The following is a 27,145-nucleotide window of genomic DNA, read 5'->3' on the forward strand; positions in this document are numbered from 1 at the left end:
TGTTGGCTGTAACGATCCGGGAGGAAGAATGGGCTCCCTGCTGCTGCCATTTGGCACTGCAAACATGAACAGATGATATGACCTAGTTGAGACGCTAGACAACTGCCTTCAATAGAGTTACTCCAGAGATGCATTGCAGCAGAGTGAGATGAGAATGAGACCCCTGAACGAGTAAAATTTGTTCTCTCCTCTTGGTATAGAGACAGACAGCATGTGGACAGATGCAGAGATTTTGATTGATTTATGTATATAAAGTCTCACTCTTGCTCTGCCATGCACACACAGAGTAAATATTCAAACACTGACTGGTGTTGACTAGAAATGAGACAAAGCAAAACGGCATATCTGAAAATCCCATCCCCCCCCAAATCTGTGGCTCCAGGCTCCCTCAACAGGAACAGTCTTTGCAATGCTCTTAGTCATCCTCGTGGAAATTCCGGATGGGAATGTTCGTCTGTTTTTTAATAGTGCCAGTCTGCAGCTAAGTTCTGGAAGAGCAAAGGACTGCGCTTAGCACAATGGGATTCAGGTCCACAACCAGAGCCCTTAGGCAGTCCCTCCATCAGTACAGTAGAAATCAACAGAAACGAGGTGATGGAGTCTACTGGAGTTTCTTATAGAGCAGGAGCAACTTTGAGGCAAAAAGAACTTTTTCACAAGAGAAAAACCCGTTTGGAATAATGCTTGGAGGTCAGTGACATCAGTTGCTATGAAATTCCCTAACCGTAGGAATAGATCAGAGTGCAGTGGATCCTCAAGCCTGAATTCATTCTAATTCTGACTTTAGGGGAAAATGCATATCCCTTGTCCTTGCAGTTGGGGATATAACCTAATACCTACATACTGCTGTATTAACAAACTGCCTCATATGTGATATTCACATAACACGTGCATTGTAACCTGACCACAACCCATGCTGCTGTAAGTAAATGTTTAACAATATCACATAGCTTTGAGGAGCACCTCAGCACCTCATCATCGTTTGTCAGCAGAGACAGGCATGACGATGCTTATATAGACCCGTCCACGAATGGTCTGGTGAAACCTCTCTGTAATAATCATGGAATTTTCCCAAAGTGTTCCTTTTATTATCTGTCCTAAGCTCATCTATTTTTAACTACTGAGATTTATTATAAATGGAATAGCACAGCGTATAAGGTCAGGCAACCCTTGATTACAGCTACAGTAAATCAACCTAGATTCATTTTAATGAGACACATCATTCTATTCTTTTTTTTTCATGAGAGTTCCTCAAAGAACAAACTTTTTCAAAGACTAACGTGGTAATTGGCTGAAAGATTCTTTGGTTTTATACCTCTCCACTCGTTTTCTTTCAGCTATACCACAGGAAGAAGACTGTGTTTGTTGGGTTTTTTTAAAATCAATCCTCTCAGAACCGAAGCAGAAACGTAAGGAAAAATCTGAAAATGAAATTGTACTGTAAACAGTGGGAGAGGTGGAATCCTCAACCACCAGGACTTTGGAACATCCACTACAACTTACCCAACTACAGCCCCGATTAATCATGGAACTCATGGATGTGAGTTACTTCAAGCATGTGAAGAATCTCATTGAAGTCACTGGGATTATTCCCATGCTTAGGTACAAGCACATTCAAGTAACTTGTTGAAAAAGGACCTACGCAGATTGCCCACACATCATGGCTAGAAAACACAAGCTGGTGAATAAAATGGGATTCAGTGAATGAAGGTGGCCTGATGACATGATTATACAGAAATTGCCAGGTAATCACCTTCCCTTAAGACACCGAAGTATTTTTATTTTGCTGAAGTTGTAATAATGTGCATTTTCCAGGAAAATGAGAGATTCCAATTGGCAACTGAGGAGATCAGTGTCCTTTCTAGTGGAATATTTCACTGTAGCAGGCTGGATAAGGCTGAGAAGGCAAATATATGGTAGGCTCATGGTGCTGGCACTGAGAGCTGGCTGCACAGTTCTACTGTGATTTTAGTTACTATCTAAAATATGTATTATGTGGTAGATCTAGTCAGAACATTTCAGTTGAAATTATGGTTAGAAAATAGAAAATATCACAAAACTGTTTTCTGGCTAGATCAGCTACATGTAAAGGTATTAATTCTGACCCATCTGACACCCATACAACCCTAATGATTTCAACAGAGTTGCACATATAGAAGCCAGAGAAGAATTAGGCTCTCTGAGGTTGCATGGAAAGGGGATCCTCTGAACATGACGATATTCCTATCTTTGTGTTAGGACTCAGCCACTAAGAACCTGGACTGTGTGGTTCCTGACAGGGTTCACAAACAGAACCCTGCCATTCTAAAAATGGGAGCAATGATCAAGGCTAGACAAAATCCACAACTGTAACTTCTCATGGATTTTATTAATCTAAATTGGTGAGCTTGATTTGTCTGAGTTCATAGCCCTTTAGTTTGGTTGGAGCTTTGGGGCTGGACTAACCAGAAAAGCCAATGTGAAACTTTATGAGAACCCTACAAAAAATTGCCTCTTTCTTCAGTGAAACTAATGAACTTTGCGTCCAACCTCCACAAACACCACCTTCCCCAAAAGGGCTTGCCTCCCTAACACACACTTAACTTTCACTGTCTTTTATGGAACCGGCAACCTGTAGTCCATAGCTTCTGCCTTGGATAGCTCTGTGGAGAACCCAGCTGGGCCACTCCTTCCATCTGTTGTCTTCTGGCACAATGGGGAGATAGACATGAAAGATGCAAGGTAAATATAAGATATTATTATTATTATTTTTATTTATTATTTATTTTATTTTATAACAACTAACCAACTGTTGGGTTTTGGTCAATTTCTATCTTTTCATCCAGCTCTAAATTACCCTTTATTTACCTGCAGGGATTGATCAGTATTGCATGGCTAGATGGCACGTATATTCCTTTAAGAGACCTGATTTCTTAGCAAGATTTCTGTAGAGTCTATTTCTTTTAATTTTTCATAAAGTGTAGCTTATGAAAAATTTAAATGAAATCATTTAGTAGTGATTGCGCCATAAACACAACATGAATTCCTTTAAAATTCCAATTATATAGGAGCTCACCTTTTTAAGTGGCTTTTGAATGAGAATAGCTAAGCACAACGTTGAGTCTTTTGGATGGATGAGATGTAAAATCAAGGGCTTGGCCATTTATGGTCATTAGAGATCCTGTAGCACCTTCTGCAAGAGTAGGGGAGTTAGCCCAGTGATCTGGCTAAAATCCAAATTGAATAATTAAATTCTGACTACTTAAAATTCTCCCTGTAGTTTCAGCTGCATATAGTATTCTTCACTTCCTACCTTAAAATGATATGCAGTGTTGCTGCCCACTGTTAAACAGCTGCCACATTCCACCCTCAAGCCAGTGGCATTTCAGTGGTTGTTGAAATAATAATAGATTACAGTTAATACACTTGCCAAGTATAGCTTCCCAATACCTAATAATGTCACGGTGTTAAGGCGTGATGTCTCATGATGTACCAGGGCTAAAAACAAAGGTGCAGATCCTCAGCTGGTGTAAATCGGTGTTGCTTTAGTGACGCCAATTTACACTGTCTCAAGATTTGGCACAAATCCTTATATTGTTAGAAAGGGCAGAATCCCCGGATTATGGGTAGAATAAACACTTAGGACTGATCTTGATCTCACACAAGTGTAAATCAGGAATAACCCCATCAAATGTAATTGACTTAAACAGTGGTAAATAAGGTAAGAATCAAGCCCCTTGATTCTAGTGCTGACTACGTTGACTTCAGTGAGACTACTCACATGCTTAAAGTTAGGCATGTGCTTAAGTACTTTGCTGAACTGGGACCTATGACAGGATCAGCCTGCTCGAAGAAATATAATCTGATTGGAACTCAAACTCTTCTTTGTTCCTGATATTCTTTGAACAATCAAAACAACATGCTCACTCGTGAGTAGGACCCCACCAAATTCACATCTGTGAAAAATGCTTGCAGACCATGACATCTGTTTTCCCCCATGAAATCTGGTCTTTTGTATACATTTGCCCTATAGCAGCATTTCTCAAACTTGGGGGTCCCAGCCCAGAAGGGGGTCACAAGGCTATTGTAGGGGGTTTGCAATATTGCCACCCTTACTTCTGTGCTGCTTTCAGAACTGGGTGGCCGGAGAGCTGCAGCTGCTGGTCAGGCGCCCAGTTCTGAAGGCAGCACCATCAGCAGCAGTGGTGCAGAAGTAAAGGTGGCATGGTAGGGGGGTGTTGTCACTTTTTGGGGGGTCACCATGGGCTTTACATGTTTATATTTTGCCATTTTTAAATACATATTCATGCTTTGTTACAATACCGTGAAATTTAAGATTTAAACACCTGAAACTGGGAAATTCAAAATTTTAAAATGCTATGAGCATGAAATTTACGAAAATGGACTCTGTATTTGGTAGGGCCATGTTCAGGAGTGAATTTAGATTCAATTTTGAACAAAAAACTGTATCTAAATTAACAGGAAAGTTTCAGAATTTGACAACAAACCTCTCTCTCTCTCTTTGTGATAGTTTCCTGTACCATACTATCTGAGTGATTCATGTGTTTGTCTAAATAATAGCTCTTTTACTAACATCTATATAAACAAAAAATTATTCACATTAAGCAAAACAAAAAGGGGATCAAAAATGCCAACTCATATCCAGCAAACTTGCTTGCCAGTAAATGTCCCTATTATTCAACCAGCTTGATATTTAACCTATATTTCCTGCTGAAGCCTAAGCCTGTTATGTCTTTTTCTGTCCTCATGGATTAGTGAGAATGTTTCACACTATGTCCTCTTAATAACATCCCTTTTCATATTTGTACGCAGATTCTTTATGGTTCCCCTCAATCTTCTTTTTACCATAATGAACATGCTCAGTTCTGTTAACCTTTCCTTATACCGTAGGTTTTATTTTTCCAGGCCTTTTATGATTCTTGTTGCTCATCTCTGTGTCCACTCCTACTAGTCTGTTTCATTTCTGAAATATAGTGCCCAGAATTGAATGCACTATTTTATGATGCCAACATTCAGATACTATGTTGGTAGGCACCTTGGAAATAGATGGATCGATCTAACTAGTGCTGTTGGCGTCAGATTCATTATTTCTATTTAATTCCAACTTAAATCCCGAATCTTGGAAAGGCTATGTCTACACAGTGCACCTGACAGCGGCACAGGTGTGCGGCTACAGCCGAGCCCCTGCAAGCTGTGCAGTGTAGCCACTCTTTTGTGGGCAAGAGAGCGCTCTTCTGCCAACAAAATAAAACCACCCCCAACCAGGGGCGTTAGTTTTGTCCGTGGAAGAGTGTCTTCTTCTGACAAAGCACTGTCCACACTAGCGCTTTTTGTTGGGAAAACTTTTGTCTGCGAGAGGTGTGTTTTTTCACACCCCTGACCGACAAAAGTTTTACTGATGAAAGTGCAGTGTAGACATAGCCTGACACACTAACTTTACTCACTGTGAGTAGTTCCATTAACTTTACTGGGACCAACTTACCGTGTCCATAGTTAAGTATATGTGCAAGTCTTTGAAGGCTCAAGGCCCAATAGAACATTTTCTTCTTTCAAGACAGTATCATATGAATGACTGATTCTTACGTATGTTTTGTAGCATCCAGATCCTTCTTGGTTTGTAAGGAGAGTGGTCACTTTAGATAAGCTATTACCAGCAGGAGAGTGGGGTGGGGGGAGGTATTTTTTCATGCTTTGTGTGTATAAAAAGATCTTCTGCACTTTCCACAGTATGCATCCGATGAAGTGAGCTGTAGCTCACGAAAGCTTATGCTCAAATAAATTGGTTAGTCTCTAAGGTGCCACAAGTACTCCTTTTCTTCTTGGTTTTACTGCTGCCCAACTTGTATTCTCTTAACTTTGGTTTGTGTAGTGAGTGTAGGTATTTGTTCCACTTTACATTTGCCTTTAATAAATCTCATTTTGTTGATTCCAGACCATTTCTCAAACACATTGACATTTTATTGTATTTTCTTTGTAGATCCCTCCCAGATATGAATTATCTCTAAAGTCTCTCTGTCATCCAAAGTGTTACTTAAAATATGGGACCTTAAGAAGACCTTTGTGAAAGCCCATTCAATAACTTCTCCATGCTTGACAGCAGAAGCCTGATAGACAATTTGGTTATGTAATTATATGCATAATTACTGAGATTTCATGTACAAATTAGGAAATTGTGTGTACAAATGGCCAATTATATCTATCTGTGTGCATAATTACCTAATCTGCACATGTAATCACAGTCACCCTGCTTTCAAATTAGACATGCAACTGCATTTGCAAATTAGGTGCATGGATTTGCACACCTAAAATTGCTTAAAAATCAAACTTTCAGCCATTAATAATTCTTCTCTTGGTCTGATTCTGCTGTCACTTTTGAGAGTGTAAATTGGACATAATTCTGTTGAAGATAACAGTTCAACCCTGTTAAAACTTGTTAAAGTGAGATTAGAATCAGTCCCTCTGACTTTGTTTTCATAATCAATTCTTAATCTTGGTTTAATTTCACTATGAGAATGGCATGCGGGACCTTGTCTAATGCATTACAAAAATCAACGTCTACTACGTCCACTGTGTTTCATTTAGGCACCAGCTTGCTGACCTATGAAAGAAGGACATTAAATGAAAAATTTATATATAGATATACTTCAAATACCTGTTACTAGCACAGCCTTAAATTATTAAAACTAAAATGTAAGTCTAAGTTATTTGTCACCATTTATATTCTTTCTTCACTTTTTGCAGTCCTCTCCGTTTGGGCAATGAAAACAGACAGGGCAATTTCAACTTTTGTTTAGAGTCACAATTTCTTCCTTGTTCTCATACACAGTGTTGGTTGATGGCCTGATGCAAAGCCCACTGAAGTCAATAGAAAGACTCACTGACTTCAGTGGGCTTTAGATCAGACCATGAGTTCCCAAAACCTCAAGGTTTTGTTTTGTTTTAAATCCTATTTTCACTATATTTTTAACAATGGAAACATGTCTTTATCATAAATGTGGGTCAATAACTAATTGATACTGTCCCTTTAGGACAGTTTGTGTTTGGCAAAACTCTGTGGCCATCTAGGGACCTGATCCAACACCCATCACAATCAGTCGGAGTTTTCCAATTAAATTCAAGCCATAAGTCAATTCAAGCCCTAAGTTGGCGGTTCTCAAACTGGGGGTTGTGACCCCTCAGGGGGTCACAAGGTTATTACATGGGGGGTTGCAAGCTGTCAGCCTCCACCCCAAACCACACTTTACTCCAGCATTTATAAGAGTGTTAAATATAAAAAAGAGAGTTTTTAATTCATAAGGGGGGTTCGCACTCAGAGGCTTGCTAAGTCCTCACTAGTCAACTGGTTTATTAATTATTTTAGCAGCTTTGCAGACATGGAAGACCAATTTGCTAACCTGTAATTTCCTGGATTCCTCTTCTCTGTCTTCTTTAAAAGAGAAACTATCACTGCCCTTTCTAAGTCTCTTGGGACCTCACCTGTCCTCCATGAATTCTCTAAAAATAATTACTAATGGTTCCAGTATATTTCTTCTGATAGCAGCTTTAGCCGTCTAAAATGAATTTGATTGGACTCTCCTAATTTGACTATTCACATTATCTAGATATTCTTTAATCTGTTCCAACCTAATACTGGCTTGTGACCTCCTTCTTCCCTTGTTAACGTTCAGTGCATTAAGATCCTCTTACTACCAGCCTTTTTCAGTGAAAACTAAAGCAACATAGCTATTGCACATTTCAGTCTTCGCCTTGTCATCTGTTAATTTTTTCATCTCTCTTTCTTCACTAGGTAGCAGACCTAACACTTTCTTTTGTCAGCCTCTTGCTTCTTATGTACTTATAAAACTTTTCCTTGTTCCATTTTACATCCTTTGCTAATAGGACCTCATTTTATGCCTTTGCCTTTCTGACTTCTGCTCCTACGTGTCCTTTCTTTCTTCCAGCAAGAGACCCTGTGTCAGAAACCGTGAACCAATTTCCATTGTGCTATTTAAGATTTGAATGGACTGTTAAATATTTAAACAGCAAAGGTCTTCTTCTGGTTGTTAAATCCGTATTAAGTGATAGCCAGGGCTAGCATGGGGGAATATAGGTATCACCCTGACTTAGGCTCATTGGTAAATTGCATTGGGACCTAAAGTCCTTTAAAAATGAAGATATTGTACTTAATTGCATACTTCTTCAGCTGCTGTTGCTGTGCAGATAACTCTGACTCCAGCTTTTTCTGTACCCTTGAAGAGAGAAATACAAATTAATATTGGTTTATTTTCCAGCAGACAAGTAGGTGGAAATAAAATGTCAATAGTAGAGCTGACCAGGTGGGTGAGGTAATATATTTTATTGGTGAGAAGTCAAGCTTTTCAGCTTGCACAGAGTTCTTCTTCCAGTCTGGGAAAGGTATTCACTGTGAATGCGGATGGATCACTTGATGATTACCTGTTCTGTTCATTCCTTCTGGGGCACCTGGTATTGGCCACTGCCGGCAGACAGGATGCTGTGATAGATGGACCTTTGGTCTGACCCAGTATGGCCATTCTTATGTTCTTATGTCACAGCTAAATACAAGGTTGAACATATAGTTTAGAATAAGTAGTTAGCACATATTCTAAGGTAGCATTCAAGGTGAAGTGGCTTATTAACACCCCTATGTAGTCATAGGACATAAATGCGGGTTAGTGGGTTAAAGATTGTTATAATAAGCTATAAACCCATTGTCTTTATTAGACTCTGATTTTTAGTGTCTAGCAAAGTTAGCTGACATGGATACAACAACCCTGCATACAAAAGTAGAGCTGGTCAGGAAATATATTTTATTTACCACAAAAATATTCAAGGACAATGGACATTTTTCATTTTCATAGACATTTTTTCATGGATTTTTTTTTGTTTGTTTTCTATCAAAAAAAGGAAAACTTGTAAAACTGAAACCTAATTTTGGGGGGATTGCGGGTGTTGGGAATGGGGTTGTTAAAAACAAAAAAAAAATGTGGTTTTCGATTGTGGAGAAGGGGGGGAAATGTTTTTAAGGCTTTCATTTTTTTTCAACAACCCCCCAAAATATATTAGCAAAATTTTGCATTTCACCCAGAAGACAATTTTTACCAAAAACCACTGTATTAGCTCTAGTCCAAAGCGACGCAAGGAGGTAACTCATCTGCTCTTCAAACACACATCTATACATGAACTTCTTTTGAAAGCCAGAGTATACAGGATTAGTAATGAGTGTCAGGGCCTTTAACTTCCAAACCACCAGTTTAAATCCAGCCTCGAGAGCACTGAGTTATATTAAACCAAATAAATCAGCTTTTGTTTTCTTCTTCAAAACCAATGGCAAATTTTGGTCTTGCGAAATCAAACACAATGCTCTGGGGCATTTGCTTATGCTCTGAAGTGACAAATTTCAGTGCATCCAGATATAACATTGGTGTTCTCATCCATTTCTTTTAGTGAATGAAAGCAGTGCTACTTGTTGGCCTATGTGAAATGAGTTGGTGGTCCTAGTCCAGTTGTTAATGGATATATCTTCCTATCACAACTACCATGCCACTGCATAATTGATACTGATTGTCATGGGCACAGCCCCCATGGCAACTAGGTAAGGGATTGTGCCTCAGGAAATACTGTATGCCTTTGGGTTTGATGGTGGCTTGAGGATGCAAAGAGTGAGCAATCCCTCTCAGTTCCCCTAGGATTGTCTATAGTCCTTATGTGGGAAACACAAGACCACAAAAGGCACTGTGGTCCGGTGGATAATGCATTTGACTGGAACTCAAAAAACCTACATTCTCTTCACAGCTGTGCCACTGGCCTGCTTTGTGATCATAGGTGACATGTTTCACCCCTCTGTGACTCTCTTTCTTCTCCCACCTTTTACATTTATCCTGTAAAGCTCTCCGGGGCAGGTACTGTCTCTTACCATGTGTCTGCACAGTGCCTAGAATAATTAAGCCATGTTCTCCATTGGGGCTCTTGGGCACTATGTACCTATTTTCAAAATTATTTAGGTGCCTAAGGATGCAGTGCAGATGCCTAAGTGCCTAGTGTAGGATTTTCAAAAACGCCTCGCCAAGTTAGGTGCCTAACTCTCATTAAGTTCAATAGGAGTTAGAAGCCTCAATACCTTTGAGGAACTAGGCCTTGGTGCCTAGCTGCATCTTTAGGCACCTAGCAACCTCAGGAACATCACATCATGGGCTGTGGACAACCACAGAGTAAGGCTGAAGTTGGTCTCTATCCACATTCCACCGATGCGTATCTTTGAGGTGGCGCCACATGGCACTTGGCAGCTAATGGCTGCCACTTTGAACTTCTTCAAAGCTCTTCTGCCAGCGACCTGCCTTGAGATGCAAATGGTATGTACGCTTTTTGTATTGACTTCAAAACCCACACTGTGCTTGCCAGGATGTTCCGAGCAATGCTGTGCTTCAGGTTTGAAAGGAACAATAATAAAAAAGCAACATCCAATGGGGGGCGGAAATATAGACGGCACGAGTTTGTTTTACACTGTGTTGCTTTTTTCTCTCTCTTCCACCAGATCTATGTTTACTTTATATCCCAACTAGCAAAAGAATTGACCACCTTCAGCAATGATTACAATTCTGCTGTGCTGGTCAAGTACTGTATGACCACTGATTATTGCCCAAGGCGGGTTGCTTGCTCTTTATTGGTAAGTTCTGTGTGGCGAGAAAGCTCATATCCTGCTTCATGGAGTGAAGCGGCACGTTTCAAATGAAACATCCACCTGATTTTGTTTCTGTCAATTAAAGACAAGGTGGGGAGATGAAGGACTTTGGATGCAGAGCAAAATAGCTGAGCTAGACTTCAGGAATAAGGATCATCATTGCAGGGACAGATTGTTGGTCTGTTTGACCTGGTTTCTTGTCCCTGTCAGTTATTTATGCCTGATGCCTTCAGATGAAGGTAAAATAAAGGAGACTCATCGTGCCTCTGTGAATTTGTACAATACTCAAGTATGGGTGGAATTTATAGATTTAACTAGCAGTGGATCCATGGGTAATTTGAGAAACGAAAATCCTATAGAAGGCTAAAGAAAGGGAGTATGACCTAGTGGATAGAGCACTGGCCGGGCACTCAGGGAACCTGGGTTCTATTCCTGGCTTTGGCACTGGCCTGCAGTGTGAGCTTGGGCAAGTCAATCCTGCCTCTCTGTGTCTCAGTTTCCCCATCTGTAAAATGGGGGAAATAATACCTTCTTTGTACAATGCTTTGAGCTCTACTGATGAAAAACACTATATAAGAGATGGGTATTATTATAAATAGTGGCCCTGGTGTGGGCATCAAGAGAGCTAGGATCTATTTCTGTCTCTCTCACTGACTTGCTGAGTGACCTTGGGAAAGTAATCTCACCTCTCAGCATCTGTTTCCCTTTCTGGATGTGAATGATCTTTAATTTCCATGTGAACATACTTTGAGATCGGTGGATGTAACATACATGATAAAATCTAAGTGTTGTTTTTCGAGCAGAAGATATTTTGATGGCTTTGGACTAGAATTTGCTTTTTCATCGCACTTTTTATACTTTGGTGTCTCAAAAGGGGAGAGTTAAAGTTGTTAGAGTTAAATGACTGTTTAGATAAATGTAACAATTACCTAGAGCTCAGCGATAGTTCATACACAGTCATACCTACAGTGGCAAATATACAAAGACCAGGCATGGGTATGGAACCAGCTAGGATCAGTTATTGCAAGAAACCAGCCTAAAGAAAGACAGTTTTGCATATTCCATTCATGCGCCTTGAGATTTTTACCAATACAGACTGACATGTAGGACCATAGTTTTGGACAGGCTTAACCCAGCCTCTAGTTTGTCACCCATAATTAATAGTGGCTAAAATATTGGAAACAGAAATGATAGGATTTACACTTCAAATTACTCATTACAGGCACAATTAGGTAGTCCTTATATTACACTTTCTGTTAGAGGCCAATGCTCTACAAAGCAAACTGAGCATTACAATCCTCATTTTACACAGCTAGGGACTCTGAGGTGGGACTTCCACCAGCTGATTGGCAGAGATAGGAGCAGAAGCCAGGAGTTGTAACTTCCCATTTCAGAGTAGCAGCCGTGTTAGTCTGTATTCACAAAAAGAAAAGGAGGACTTGTGGCACCTTAGAGACTAACAAATTTATTTGAGCACAAGCTTTCATGAGCTGGAGCTCACTTCATCGGATGCATTCCCATTGATGCCCTAACCACTGGACAGTGATCTAGCTAAGGTATTTGTATATCCCCCATTACGAAAGGATCTGAGTTGAGTGCCTCACAGTCTTTTAATATATTTGCCCTCACAACATCCCTGGGAGGTAGGACAGTGCTATTATCCCCATTTTTACAGATAGGGAACTGGGGCATAGAGAGATTAAGTGACTTGCCCAAGGTCACAAAAGATGTCTGTGGCAGAAGGAATTGAACCCAGGTCACTTAAGTCCCACACTAACACTGTAAATACGGGACTATGATTCCTCTTGATGGTGCCCAACTCAGCTATCTACATCCTATCATTGGCTCCTGCAATGTTGCACCCCAGACAAATGTTGGGTGCAAAACTACAGGTGAAAAATAAGAGGCCGTCTTTAAGAATTAGGTCCTTCCATTCCCAGTTGATTAAGTAATGAAACATGGGTTGTCCCACGAGAGTTAGCCACTGCTTTTTTTCAGGAAGGTGCCTTGGGAGCTTTAACGTCCCCCACAAAGAAGAAGTCCCTGAAACTACCTGAAAGGGGGTTCCAAAGAGGATGGCTCTAGACTGTTCTCAATGGTAGCAGATGACAGAACGAGGAGTAATGGTCTCAAGTTGCAATGGGGGAGGTTTAGATTGGATATTAGGAAAAACTTTTTCACTAAGAGGGTGGTGAAACACTGGAATGCGTTACCTAGGGAGGTGGTAGAATCTCCTTCCTTAGAGGTTTTTAAGGTCAGGCTTGACAAAGCCCTGGCTGGGATGATTTAACTGGGAATTGGTCCTGCTTCGAGCAGGGGGTTGGACTAGATGACCTTCTGGGGTCCCTTCCAACCCTGATATTCTATGATTCTATGATTCTATGAAATGGGCAGACGAGACCTCAATTTAACATCTCAGCTGAAGAACAGCACCTCTGAAAGTGCAGTGTTGCTTAGTACCGCACCTACAATGTCATCATTGGGTAGGAGCTGAATTTCTTGGTGTGGAACAAGGATGTATCACCCCGGAGTGGCCCAGCATGACACCAGCTGAACTATATATTCTATGGACCAAATTCACCTCTGCGTAAATGGGCAAAGGCCACTGGGATTAACAGAGCTGTCCCTCTTGTGCTAGTGGTGTCTTTGGCTCAATATTTGTGCTTGGGCTTGCAAAGTTCTGGGTGCCTCATGCAAAGTGATGAGCTCCCTACACCGTTGGTTGATACTGAAGGCACTCTGCTTCCTTCAGGAGGCACTTAGTCCCAGATCCTCAAAAGTGTTTAGGCACCTAACTTAGGGACTTAGGTCCCTAAATCCCTGTATATGGATCAATTTAAACAAACAAACAGTCCCTGAGTCGTTTCAGTTTGCAGAGACACTTGCAAATATTTTCTGTGTTTGGGGCTCTCCTGGGTTTTCCACTCCCCTGGTTTCACTCCAAGTTGCAGTTTCAAATGAACTGAGAAAAAACAAACCCTCGGATCAAAACTGCTGAGTATCAAATGGTTTGTGGCAAAGCCATGAGTCAGCTATATTTAGGGACTTTACTGAACCTGGAGTCTGTAATGAAACCTGAAAATAGGAGTTTTTACAGACATTTCTCCAAGCGCTCTAAATATTGTATGTTTTTCTGGTGGCTTCTGCTGCTATTAACAACCAGCTCTGAATAGTTTAGAGTTTTATTCCCCGCTCCCTACTGAGCTTCCCTTAGTCAATGTGTATATAGCATGTGCTTTTTGGTGGTATTATCCTTTTTATGTTCTTTCAGTCACATCTAACTTTATTATCTATTTTTTCCCTATATTAAACTGCATAAACCACACAAGTATCTGTGTTCCCATTCATTCTGAATTTTACTGCCCTCCCCCTTTTTTTGTACTAACTGGCTGTCCTACCCCACTTATGTGTCATCAGCAAATTTCATCTCCTTCCTGCACATTTTCCCCCTTCCAGCCACTGATATATAAACTGGGCACAATTGGTACTTGTACTGATCTCATTATCACTAAGGACATTTGAAAACCCTCAGTTGCCTCAAAATTGTGGATTCTGCAATTTTAGCGTCCTTCTGCAATTTTTTCTGGTTTTTGCAGGATGCCAAGTTTCCATTAAAAAAGAAATATATATATATATATATATATATATATATATATATATATATATATATATATGTGTGTATCCTCTTGCATTTTCTTTTGTGAAGTTGGCCGTACGCTGTATAAGACCATGCTGTTTCCCTGTTAAAGGTGAACTGCAAAGCTAAAATGGATATTGAGTTAAGCCTGATTTATGTGCTGACCATACCCACTAACCAGGCTGTTGGGGGAATTCATCACCGAGAAAAGTTGTAGCTAAGCTCTTCAGAAGTGTACTCTGCGCTTTGTTAAACTGTCTCACGCTTCCTGTAATGCTGCAGATGACTCAGAATGCATCAGTGTGTTACATCACAGATACCACTTGTAGCAGTGGTTGAAACAACGAGAGTAAATGACGAATCTTCTGCAACCTGGATTCTATCCTGCCTTGGCCATGGAGTTCTAACAAGATGTTGGGCGAGTCATTTAAACCAAACTTTTTGCAATTGGCTACTAATTAGGTATTCCGTTGTTTATGGGTACCAAACTTGAGGCACCTGCGGTCTGATCTGAAGAGGGGCTTGCACTTATAGATCCCACTGAAGTCAATGGGAGCTGTGGTCTAAACATATATGGTAAAATAAATTGCCAAATACTTTGAGAAAGCAGGCTCTACACATATCATCTTATTAGTTAATGTAATTTCATTAGATAATAATGTCACTGTACCTCACAGAGAGATCGTGAAAATAAATTCATTGTTTGTAAAGCACTCAGATATTATAGTGATGAGGACCATAGTAAAGCCCATAAGCAAACTGATTTTTAACAGGCTTATAACTTGGCATAATTTGAGCAAATTTTCATGGGTACATCAAAAAGCACATCCCTGAAATCCAGACGACTCCCCCTAGCAAATTTCAAACCCTTTCTCCAAATAATGGAAGTGCTAGTGCGTCTCAACAAAACAGTAAGATTTTTTAACAACATATTTTCCCCCTAATTTCTTTCTCAGAAACAGCTGAACCATTTTAGCTGAAACTTTCAAAAAGAACGCTGCCCGAGGCAGACATCTGGAGTAGAAATTTTGATCTTGGATGGTTAGAGTTTGGCAAAGTTATAAGCAACTGAAAACAGGGTCTTATAATGGAAAGTGTCAGGCAACCTGAACTATTGGCGTTGCTATCAGTTGTGTCTATAATATGTACAGTAAATACCACACCATTGCACGTATATGAATTTGGGTCTAAGGACATCTGCTTTCATAAGAGTGGACACCATAAGCATTTGTGGAATTTGAGTTTTTCATGTTGTTTTTGTGTAGTTAATGAGAGAGAAAAAAAATGAAACCATAATTCAATTTTTTAAAAAATAGTTCCTCCTGTGAGTTAAAAATATGCAATTGGTGCATGATTAACAACAACAACAACAATAATAATTAATAAAAATACATCCATCCAGCAGCAACAACAAAATTTAGACTGTTTTGTGCCAAAGTTAAGCCTGGTAGGATATTATTTTCCTTTTGTTGGCAGAATTATTAATTAACCTCTGCAAATAAGTGTTTATAATGAAAACTCTGTTTGCAATTGAAAGGAGCATTTCCACACAGAGCAAAAATGAAGCAAGATACATTGTGTAAAAAAAGGGTTTGGCCAATAATTCCCTTTGCTATTATTTCTGAAATTGTAGGCCAAGTCCATCACGCCATAGTCACATAGTCAATAGGTCAAATTAAGATGTGATATACATCCGGAAGTAAATTGGCATACTGCAATATAAATAGGTGTTATTTACATAGTAAATAGTAAGAGCTGGGTGAAAGAGCTACATGGTGGAAGCCATGTGTCATGCTCAAGAAATTTGACTAGCCCTAAAAAACCCAGAAACTATGCAGCATAGTCTTGAGACCTACCTACTGGCACCATATCTAGTAACTAACTATTTACATCTACATAGGCATAGGCTATGTCTACACTACCGTGGTAAGTTGACCAAAGTTATGCTACTCCAGCTACATGAATAACGAGTACGGTCGACTTACCTTACTCCTCTCATTCCCAGTGGAGTACTGGAGTCAATCGGAGAGTTCTTTCCCGTCGATTTAGCAGGTCTTTGCTAGGCCAGCTAAATCTACCCCCAGTGCATCAATCGCAGCAGCCTTGATCCCGCGGTAGTGTAGACATAACCATAGTCCACTCTCGTTACACTTAGGGGATGGGAGGGTGAGATCGTAACTGGAAAAGTGACCCAATAGGAAAGAGTAAGGTAAAGGAGGCCTCACTACAGAATTTATCCTTCTAAACTTTTTAATCTCTAAATTTGAGAGAATTATAGTTAACTCTCTACTTATATGTGATTATGATACTTTAAATCCTGTATATTTTGGATTTCCTATTTAACCTGGGTCCATTTGGAATTTCCTGAATCTCTTGTATATTTTGGATTTTGCATATGAGAAGAATTGAGAAAAATGAGACTAAGACTGGGTGGGATTTTATTCTCTTTAGACCCGCGTGGTCTACAAACCACTGTTCTATAAACCAATCATCTAAACTACTAGCCCTCATTGCTGCCAAGGCAAGTCAAGCCAAAATTTTGAAAGTGGGTCACTGATTTTTGTTTAAAGAAAAGGAGTACTTGTGGCACCTTAGAGACTAACCAATTTATTTGTTTGTCTTACTTTTTGGATTCCCAAATCCAGCCACCTTGGGCCTGAATTTCAGAAATGTTGACTATCCACAACTCCAACCAGAAGTCTTGAGCTGGCCACCAAAAACATGTTCGAATCAGTGGCCACTGATTTTGAGAATATTGGCCTTAACCCATCTGAACCTCGATTTCCTTCTCTGTAAAATGAGTGCAACAATAAGTCTTTTAGGAAAGTCCAAAAAATGTTTACAGCATTTGAGATGTCTGCAGTCACAAGGATGGAGGCAAACATTATTATTTTCATTTTGCAGAATTCAAAATTGAACTTCAAAACAATTAACAATTTGCCTGGTAAATAGACATGGTGGATCTCAGGGCATCTCTACACGGCCCCACAGCTCCAACTAAGAGCCTGTGACTAACAGTGCATATCAAAGTGCTGTGCTGTAACTCCCCCATGTGGATGCTGCTGGCACAAATTTAAAGGTCCCAAGTTCGTGTGACAGTGTAGAGATGCCTTCACACAATTAAGCATTCTCTTCACAACCAAGCAACTTGGAAGTTAATTCTGATACTGGCTTGTCACTGTGACCAACTTACATTGGGCCAGTTTCTTATACCCTTCCTTGCACTGAGTAGTGCCTTGGGTCCCAATCACAGAAACATGTGAGGAAGCCTATGACATTATTTAGATCACTGAAGCTGCTCACATGCATAAGTATTTGCCGCATTGGGCTATTGATCCATAAAGAGCCCAACTGACTTCAGCGGGACTATTTTCAGAGTGAGGAGTAGAATGGCAGAACTGGGTGGTGTCTAAGCATTATTAAAGCCAAGCAGTTGCAGAGGTGGAAATAAAATTCAGGATCTCCTACCTTAAGTAGACTATGTACCTTTTGCTTGACAACATATCTGCCTCTATCCTTTGTAAGCATACAATATGTGGGGCTTTTTAAGCAAAAGCAGATTTTTACAAACCTCCGGACAATGAAACATATGTTGCACGAAAAATTGTGAAATAAGTAAAAAAATGGTATAATTTCATGGAGTCAGATTGTACCAACATTACACATACTGAGCAGAGTTGAAACCAAGGGCGGCTTGCAGACTAAGTCAGCATCAGTGAGGATGACATTATCTGATGCATGGTGTTATTTGAAGTCAACAACAAATACATTTTGACTCCCAAAATAGTCATTATGAATTTTTTGCTCAGCTCTAATCTTCATTGTATAATCAATTATATCATTCTACCACTTTTCAAGTGGGTAAACTGAGGTTCCCAGAAAGATAATGTAACTTGCCCCACTTTATACCACAAGTCAGTCACAGAGTGGCATAGAACCCAGGAGTCCTGATACCCAGTGTCCGTCTCTAAACACAAATAACTGCCTATATTATAACAATGTGAGAAGCACGGTTAAACAAAGCAGACTTTAGTATGCCACACGGTCTGCTTTTGCTTCCAAGGAGATTTTAAATATATCTGCAAAAAGACTCTTTTCTCTGTATTTTTTTGCCACTTCTATCAGCGTTAAGGCATCGAGCCCATCTGGCCCTCAACTTTTTTCAGGCTGAGGATTATTCTAAAGACAATTGTCCAAAAGGAGAGCAAAAGACGGCTGCTATTTTTCTTTGATTTTTCATTGGCTGGAATGTCTGTCTTCTACTGCAAATTGACTTAAATTCCTTCCATCTGCTGCTGGGAACCTAATCTAAATGTAAATTAAAATAAATACATTTCTTGGGGAAAAAAAACTTTAAACACTCAGAACCTTGGCATATTTTGTAGTGTCCTAATGATTTTTTGTGTCATCCCTCTCTTGCTTCCGAAGGGATTTCTAATGATATCAAACATGAGTTCCTTGGAGACATACAGAGGAGCTCTCTAGCCGCTGTAGTTTTATGAGTGATTGGCTTGGGATATTTCAGGCATCTCAAATTTTTTTCCAGCCTCACAGGCACATGGGCATGAGGCTGTGAGCCAGGTTGAAACACAGGCAGCTAATGGAAGGGAGCCAACTAAAAGGCATTGGAGTGATGTTGACAAAGACTAGAATTTGAGAGAACATTGAGAGGCAGGTGTGATATTTTTCCTCATTAATAATGTTCTTTAGGATGTGTGTGTGTGTGCATGCTCATGCATTTTAAAATCACTATTGATTTTTGAATATTAACACAAATACAAAATTTTCAACATGGGAGCAAAACAGAGATATAGTCAGTGTGTACATTGTACTCTATATGCAATAGTTCATGGGACCTTACACAGAGTAGGCCCCTACTGCTTCTTATTTTTGTTATGGAACATTATCTGCCCTTGTAAAGAAGCTGTACCAGATTAGTTGGATCACGAAAAAAAAATAGAGAGGTAGGTCCTGGATCTGAACACATCCACATTTTGGAAAAGGGGAAAGTTTTGGTATTTGGTTCTGAATCTGAATGTAAAAGTATGTGGCTTGATCTCCATTCACCTGAAACATAAATTGAACTTTTTAAAAACATGTAAAGAAGAGGCTCCATCAACTATTATTGAAAACCGGGGAAATAGCTAGATATGTGTGTTGCTAGCAGGATGCAAAGCCTTTCAGCTCAAGGTCAGCTGTTCAGATCCAACGCTGATTGGTAAGTGGCCAAAAGTTGTTATGTTGGGATGGCTGTTTGGCAGCCTATTTGAAATAAGTTGTTGGGCTTCCGTTCCCAGGGTTAGGTATTCCAATCAAACAAACTGCCACATGTTTGGCATAGTCTTACACTCCTACTGCCAGCTTCAGCAGAGAGGTCAAGTAGTGAATGGGCCACGTTGACTGCATTTTCCTCTGGCTGCAACGGATGATATCTTTAGGTCACAACTGAGGCAGGCAGCATGGGATATGCTTGTGTTAATACTGCATATGATCTACAGCAGTGACTTTTTGGATAAATTCATAACTCCACATATTTTAAGTCCAGAAGGGACCAATGATCATCTAGTCTAACCTCCTGCTTAACTGAGGCCATAGAATTTGACCCAGTCATGCCTACACTGAGCCCAATAACTTGTATTTGACTATAACGTACTTTCCAGAAAGGCCTCCAATCTTGATTTAAAGAGATCTAGAGATAGAGAATCCACTATTTTCCATGGTAATTTGTTCCAATAGTTAATCCTCCTCACTGTTAAAAATGTGTGCCTTATTTCTAACTTAAATTTCTCTAGCATTAACGTCAAGCCGTAGGTTCTCATTGTACTTTTTCTTAACTTAGTTAAAGAGCCCTTTAGTACCTGGTAATTGGAGGACTTTGCTTTCCAGTACCGTTTGCAAACCTACATTAATCCTTTTTTTTCCCTCCACTAAACAAATTTAGAAGGGCAAATTTGCTCTTCTGTGCTGAAGTTTCTGCTGCTTCACTACTATCCGTAGCTTCACTACTATCAATACTCTCTAGCTAGATCAAAGCTAGCCTGGGTATGCCTACTTGAGCCTCAGTCACACCCCTGACTGCAGTGTAGCCGTACCCTCAGAGGGGCATCAAATTAGCGTCTTTGCATATCCTGTTGGTTTCTCTGCTCTAGCCCTTTAGGATCTGCAGAGAGCTAACAGGCTGGTGATCCCACTACACTGGCTTAGTCCAGCTCTCATCAAAGCTAATAAGAATTTTGCCATTGATTTCAATGGGAGCAGTATTGAGTCTCAATTCAGTAATGATTCCAGTTGGGGATGGAACTCGGATGGCAGCTCTTCCTCTGCCTGCTCCAGGTTGGAGGTGTAGGGGGCTTCTTTCTCTCTCCCTGCACTGGCTTTGTCCTTTCCTGTGAAATGTTTTGAACAACATAGGCTTGCTGGTGAATGCCAAAGGGAAAACATTTCCTTTTCGGAAATATCTTTATGAGCCATGGAAAGAGGGTGCCAGAATGGGAGATGACCTTCAGCAGAGGCAAGGCCAGCCACCTCTGTGTCTCTTTGTTTGGAAGCCCCTCGCCCATTACCACATGGAACTGCTTTTGTCCTTATTCATAGTTCAGATAGCTTTTGATTTGAGCTGCAAATTCACTGTGGTGAGCAACATCCACCAGAATGACAGACAGAACATTGAAATCTCCCCAGAGGAGGGGAAAGAATAGAGCTGTGAATCTCGAAGATGTAATTAAGACCTGAGATTTACAACAATAACCAGATCAGACAACACCGAGGATAGCCAATGCTGTCATCGGAACCAACAGACATCGCCTCCTTTCTTCCTGCTTTCCCCAGCTGACTCTCAGGGTCTAGAGGAAGGATGCTGCATGCATTGCATTCAGATACAACAACAAAGGAGTCAGAAGGATCAAAAATCAACCAAGGACATCCTGCAATCAGGTCCACTCATGACCCCTACCGCACCCCTGGCAAAGTTTGGGGAAGTCTCCAAAGTTTGTCTTTTCTCAGGGACAAATAAGAAAAATGGATGTGATTTTTCAAATGCAGCAGCCCTTTTTTTCTTTTCTTTTTTTAAAGAAATCTTCTCTCCCCTGATGAGAGACCTACTGAATATTTCTTTCCTTTGGCAAAACTCTGATGAACTGACATTTCAGGTTCATGCAGACAAATAGGATGAATTGTATCATTATTAATATTACACTTGGACCTGGAATTCTTGCTTCAGAGATTTCACCTCTTCTTTGTTTGTTTGTTTGTTTGTGTAGGGGGAGAGGGGAGGCGTTCACAAACAATACACAACTCCCCCGAACTTTTTTTTTTGGTAAGCTGGTTCAGTTAAAATAATTATAATAAAATCTATTCACTGCTTTTTACTGCAGGGGGGAAACAGCATTGCATCCCGACTCACATCTGCAACCATTGATTCTGAAGTGGTGACTGACAGTTCTCAACTGCCTAAGTAGGTTATAACAAGCTAGCTGCAGGCTGGAACAGCCAGTGGAGTGCAGAGGAGAAAAAGACTGGCCTCCAAACTTGTCTTAACCCTCAAGAAGAAAAAAAAAACCCTCCTGCCAATAACTGCAGTTCCTGTTCTCTCATTCAACAGTAGCAGCTTTGTAATTGCCAGCTTTCTTTAATTCACATTCAAACCTTGGGGGGACAAAAAATAGAGTTCTTTCTAAAAGACAGTAATAAAACTATTCTTCTAATCATTCACAAACATATGGGTTCCTTTTTAAGATCCGTGTCTCCCTATACCCACAATGACACACACACTCCGCTGTGGGCAGCGATGCTGGAACAATTTGTATCGTGGGGTTGCTGAGAGCCATTGAATGAATCTGTAAATCCTGTAGATGATGGAAACCACTTAAACCAGGGGGTGCTGCAGCAGCCCCAACACCCGTAGTTCCAGCATCTATGGATGCGCACAAATGGAGCCACAGTGATGAATGGTGATGTAATGCAAATGAATCATTGTGCACATCACAAAGGCACACCTCCACACCACAGTGTACATCACGTTATGCTCTGAATGGGCTCTGATCAGCTGGCTGGGTACGCACCCACAGTCAAATATAAACGCAACTGAGTACAACAAAGTAATCCCTATACGAACTCTGCCCATCTGCATCCACCCTGCAACACACACATACACCCACTGCACTTCCACTGACTCACAAACATTGCTCTCCCACTTCCTCTCTCAGTCGCGCACACGCACACTCTCTCACTTTTCCGTCTTCTCACAGTCTTGCACACGTGCCTTCAGATGTGTAAGATGTCATTTCCGATCCAAAGTCCCGGTGACACTCACAAGCTGATTTCTGTTACTCAACCGCTGCACTGCAGTGAATATGACTTTACAATAGGTCAGACTGCAGGAGCAGTACACAAGCAGAAAACCTGTTCTTGCACATTCATTCCCAAACATATTGGCAGGTGCCAAGTTGAGCAGACCCAGAGCTCTCTAAACAGAAGATTATTTTTGGGTAAAATCTCACTCTGTGGCATACCCATTTTGTTTTAACTTCTGCTGCTATTATGTGCAGTATAGCCTCTTACTTCTAGGTTGCCAGATCAAATCCAGAACTGCCATGTAAGGTGAAAACACAAATAGGGTCTTTTTGTTAGACTATAGTCATGAAGCAAGGAAATTATCAAGATGCCCATCTTGCCTCTTGGTTGAGGAACATCAATAAGGGAAGACGGACTCATGCAGTTTCTTTAAAAGACAAGGGAAGTAGAGTTGGGTACAAATTTATTTGTGAAAAAAAAGGCCCTCGTTCAGACAGTTATGGACTCGATGCAGGAATTTCTAGGTAAAATTATATAGCCTGTGTTCTCCAAGAGGTGAAACTAGGGGCCTAAGTTCCCAAAGATCTTAGCTCCCACTTCTGCACCTAAATAAGTGGCTAATTTTCAAAAGAACTCATAAGAACATAAGAATGGCCATACTGGGTCAGGCCAAAGGTCCATCCAGCCCAGTATCCTGTCTACCGACAGTGGCCAGTGCCAGATGCCCCAGAGGGAGTGAACCTAACAGGTAATGATAAAGTGATCTCTTTCCTGCCATCCATCTCCACCCTCTGACAAACAGAGGCTAAGGACACCCTTCCTTACCCATCCTGGCAAATAGCCATCAATGGACTTAACCTCCATGAATTTGTCCAGTTCTCTTTTAAACCCTATTATAGTCCTAGCCTTCACAACCTCCTCAGGCAAGGAGTTTCACAGGTTGACAGTGCACTGTGTGAAGAAGAACTTCCTTTTATTTGTTTTAAACCTGCTGCCCATTAAATTCATTTGGTGGCCCCTAGTTCTTATACTATGGGAACAAGTAAATAACGTTTCCTTATTCACTTTCTCCACACCACTCATGATTTTATATACCTCTGTCATATCCCCCCTTAGTGTCCTGTTTTCCAAGCTGAAAAGTCCTAGCCTCTTTAATCTCTCCACATGTGGGACCCGTTCCAAACCCCTAATCGTTTTAGTTGCCCTTTTCTGAACCTTTTCTAATGCCAATATATCTTTTTTGAGATGAGGGGACCACATCTGGACTCAGTATTCAAGAAGTGGGCATACCATGGATTTATATAAGGGCAATAAGTTATTCTCCATCTTATTCTCTATCCCCCAGTGTACTGTGTTTATCTTGAGTGCTGAACCCTTTTTGAAAATCTGCTCCTGATTTAGGTGTGGGAATGGAAGCTGATCTCTTTTGAGACTCTACATGCGTCAAATGGTCCCTTTTGGCTTTAAGATCGATAAATAGCCTGGAACTGAACCTGATTCTAGTTTTCAAAAACCTCATAGTTTAGGATTTTCTTCTTTGGCTTTTCAGCCACACACAAAGTGTTTATTGTACTCACCATGTGGAAGCTGTTAAAGATCTGAATGCAAAGCTCTGAACACAGGCAAAGATGTCATAAGCCAAAAGCTTTCAAGTTATAATAGATTCCAAGGGTCGTTGCTTCTGTACTATTTTTCCTATATTCATATATAGTTATGATTTATTTTTGTATTACACATAGTGCGTAAGAGGGCTAGTCAGGGACCAGTACCCATTGTGCTAGATGCTGGGCAAACATAGAACAAAAAGATGGGCCCTGCCCCAAAGAACTTTCAATCTAAGTATATGAAAAGAGACCACAGATGGGTGCAGGCATATAGATCAGGGACTACAAGGAAACCCAAGCTAACACATTTTGTAAAAGTGAGGTACTGAGTATTTGGCCTTGTCTACACTACAGGGAGAGATCAATCTAAGTTACACAACTTCAGCGATGTGAATAACATAGCTTAAGTCAACGTACTTAGATCTACTTACCGCGGGGTCCACACTATGCTATGTCAATGGGAAACACTCTCCCGTCAACTCCCCTTGTGCATCTCATTGAGGTGGAGTACAGGAGTCGACGGGAGAGCGATCTGCAGTCGATTTAGTGGGTCTTCACTAGACCCGCTAAATTGACCACCGATGCATCGATCACTGCTCATCGATCCCCCGGTAAGTGTAGACAAGCCCTCTGTGATAGCTAACCCTCCCCTGGTAACTGAAACCCCCATGGCATTTTCTGCATGAGTCAGTTTATTAATATTAGTGAGCATCAAGTTTGGGTAAATACATTCTGCCTCCCTAACACTTCTTCCTGCAGCTCCATTTACAGGGGGACTTCTTCTTAAGTTTCTGTGGAAATGGCTAGGTAGCTTTGTTGAACCACAGATGTGACCAATGTGTTTTTTACAAAACATTTGGGGGTGGGGAGGTGGTTCACAAATAGATCCAATAAGATGTGCCTGTTCATAAGTATTGATCAAATTCTTTGGATGAATATTTTTCAGATTGAAAATTTGTAAACTCTTCATAAACAGCCTTCTTCAGCTAGTCATTATTCATGGTTTGCAGCGAGTCATGGAATATTGTTGATGCTTCCGAATGGGATTCTTCTTCTTCTTCTTCTTTTTTTTTTTTTACAGTAGCATCTGGAGCCTCAAAAGAAATCAGGTCCCCATTGTGTTAGGCACATACATCTCTGCACCAAAAAGATTACAACCAAAGACACCAGTCCTGCAACTGATTTCACCAATGCCTTCCTGTAGCTTCATTGTCTTCAAGGCAGCTCTTGATGAGAGCAGGAGTCTGCCTACTTTCAACCATCTGGAAGATCAGGACCTAAGTAGGCCAGAAGAAAAGGAAACATTATGAGAGACACTCACTAAATCTGAGGCAGAGCCAGGATTTCAAATTGGATCTTTTGAGTCCCAACTCAGAGCTTTAATTTTAAATGGAGAGTTGCTGCATAATTCAAATTTTATTAGGGAAAAAGATAAATAATGAATTGGACAAAGGTACACATTTGTTACACTTTTGAGATTCACAACCGTTTTCGTGAATTCCTGGTGGTTATCCAATTATTTGAGAATCATGAATAGGAGGAACCCATGAACATCAGCCAATCAAATTCAAGCTGTTATTCATACCTTTTTATATTTCAACCAGCCCTAGCTTCCTGTTGTTTAATATTGCTGCAAAGTGTTCTGTTTCACCCCAGAGGTGTAATTCTGTAATATTGCTGCTTCTGTGTTTTACCCCAGAGGTGGCTGTATTGTGGTGATGCATGATGTGAAACAATCCTTAGTGTATTTTGAGTCTGCAATTCTGTAAAGAACTCTGAGGATTGCAAAGGAGCAGTGCAGAGGAATAGTAGTCTGTCAGTTCAGAGTGTTTTAGTAGGAGTGTTTTGTGTAGTTAAGGGCTAATGACACAGTGGTTTGACTCCCAGTCTTAAAATCTCTTTCCTTGCCCCAGTCAGGGTTGGGCGTGATGCTGGCAGTGGTCGTTGTTCCTAAGGGAACACTTCATGTTGCTCAATAGTGACCTCTCTGGCTGATTAGGGAACAAAATGTTGTGAGTTCCTGAAGGGTGAAGTTACAAAGTGGGGGAGGAGGGGAGATATGGCTGGAAAATAAGGAAGAGAATAAGCCGCTGAGGAAATTATTCTTTGAAGGGATGCAGAAGCTATCAGGAAGAAAGAGCTGCTGGGATGCAGAGTTCACAAATGCAGTGCAGCGTTCACTAGTGACTGTGGGTTCCAAGAGCAAGTAATTTCATCACTGCTGTGCTCTTATAGTATCACCAGAGATGAAAATGGCATCTGCTCAGACCAGGGTTAAATGACAAGCAATGATTAGAGCTAGCTGAAAAATGGCAAACAATTTTCAGGAACATTATTCAAAATTTTCCATTAAAAAAGTCAATGTTTCCCATTTGTGGCCAGCTCTTGCAATGACTTAAAGTTCCATCTCTCTGGTGGGATTCAAACTTTTGAAAGACTCCCAGGTACAATTTGGGTGAAACCATGTTTTGCCTAATAGAAGTCCAGCAGGCTCTTGATTATGCCGCAGAGAAAACGTACTAAGGCCTTTCCTTGTCCCTCTGCAGTTTTAGTGAACACACAATTTATCCAGAAAGAAAAATAGGAGAACCAGACAGTTGAAACACACTTTGTTGGCTGGGAAACAAGCTCAGGTCAACTTCTTTGAAGGCAGCTGTGCTAACCCATTTTCTCTTTGGGAGTCTATTCTATAGTGTAACAGATCTCAAAAGGAGGGAATACTTCCTGATATTCACCATACATTTTCCTTTGCTTAACTTCATATATTTGTGTCTCGAAGCACACGGCTCCTCTCCATCTTTGGTGTTTGCATCTTTCATATACATGTAGATGGTTATTATAAATAAGAAGCAGAGATTGATGAAGAACAAATCTTGCCAGACAAAGCTGATTGCTTGTTTTTGATAGAATTACAAAATTAGTGGCTGAAGGGAA

General features: G+C 40.5%; 2 long non-coding RNA genes across 2 annotated transcripts in view; one reads left to right on the plus strand and one right to left on the minus strand.

Annotated features, from left to right (window-relative positions):
• The window catches only part of LOC141988047 (uncharacterized), a 213,512-nt gene that overhangs the window by 115,022 nt on the left and 71,345 nt on the right, over positions 1-27,145 (plus strand). The gene's annotated exons all lie outside the window — the stretch shown is intronic.
• Positions 25,260-27,145, minus strand: part of LOC141988046 (uncharacterized) — a 77,527-nt gene continuing 75,641 nt past the window's right edge. The window contains exon 4 of the long non-coding RNA XR_012639634.1: positions 25,260-25,488. This is a non-coding gene — a long non-coding RNA (uncharacterized LOC141988046). The remainder of the gene's footprint in view (positions 25,489-27,145) is intronic.

This window comes from Natator depressus, chromosome 5 (assembly GCF_965152275.1).
Source record: "Natator depressus isolate rNatDep1 chromosome 5, rNatDep2.hap1, whole genome shotgun sequence".
Taxonomy (NCBI): Eukaryota; Metazoa; Chordata; order Testudines; family Cheloniidae; genus Natator; species Natator depressus.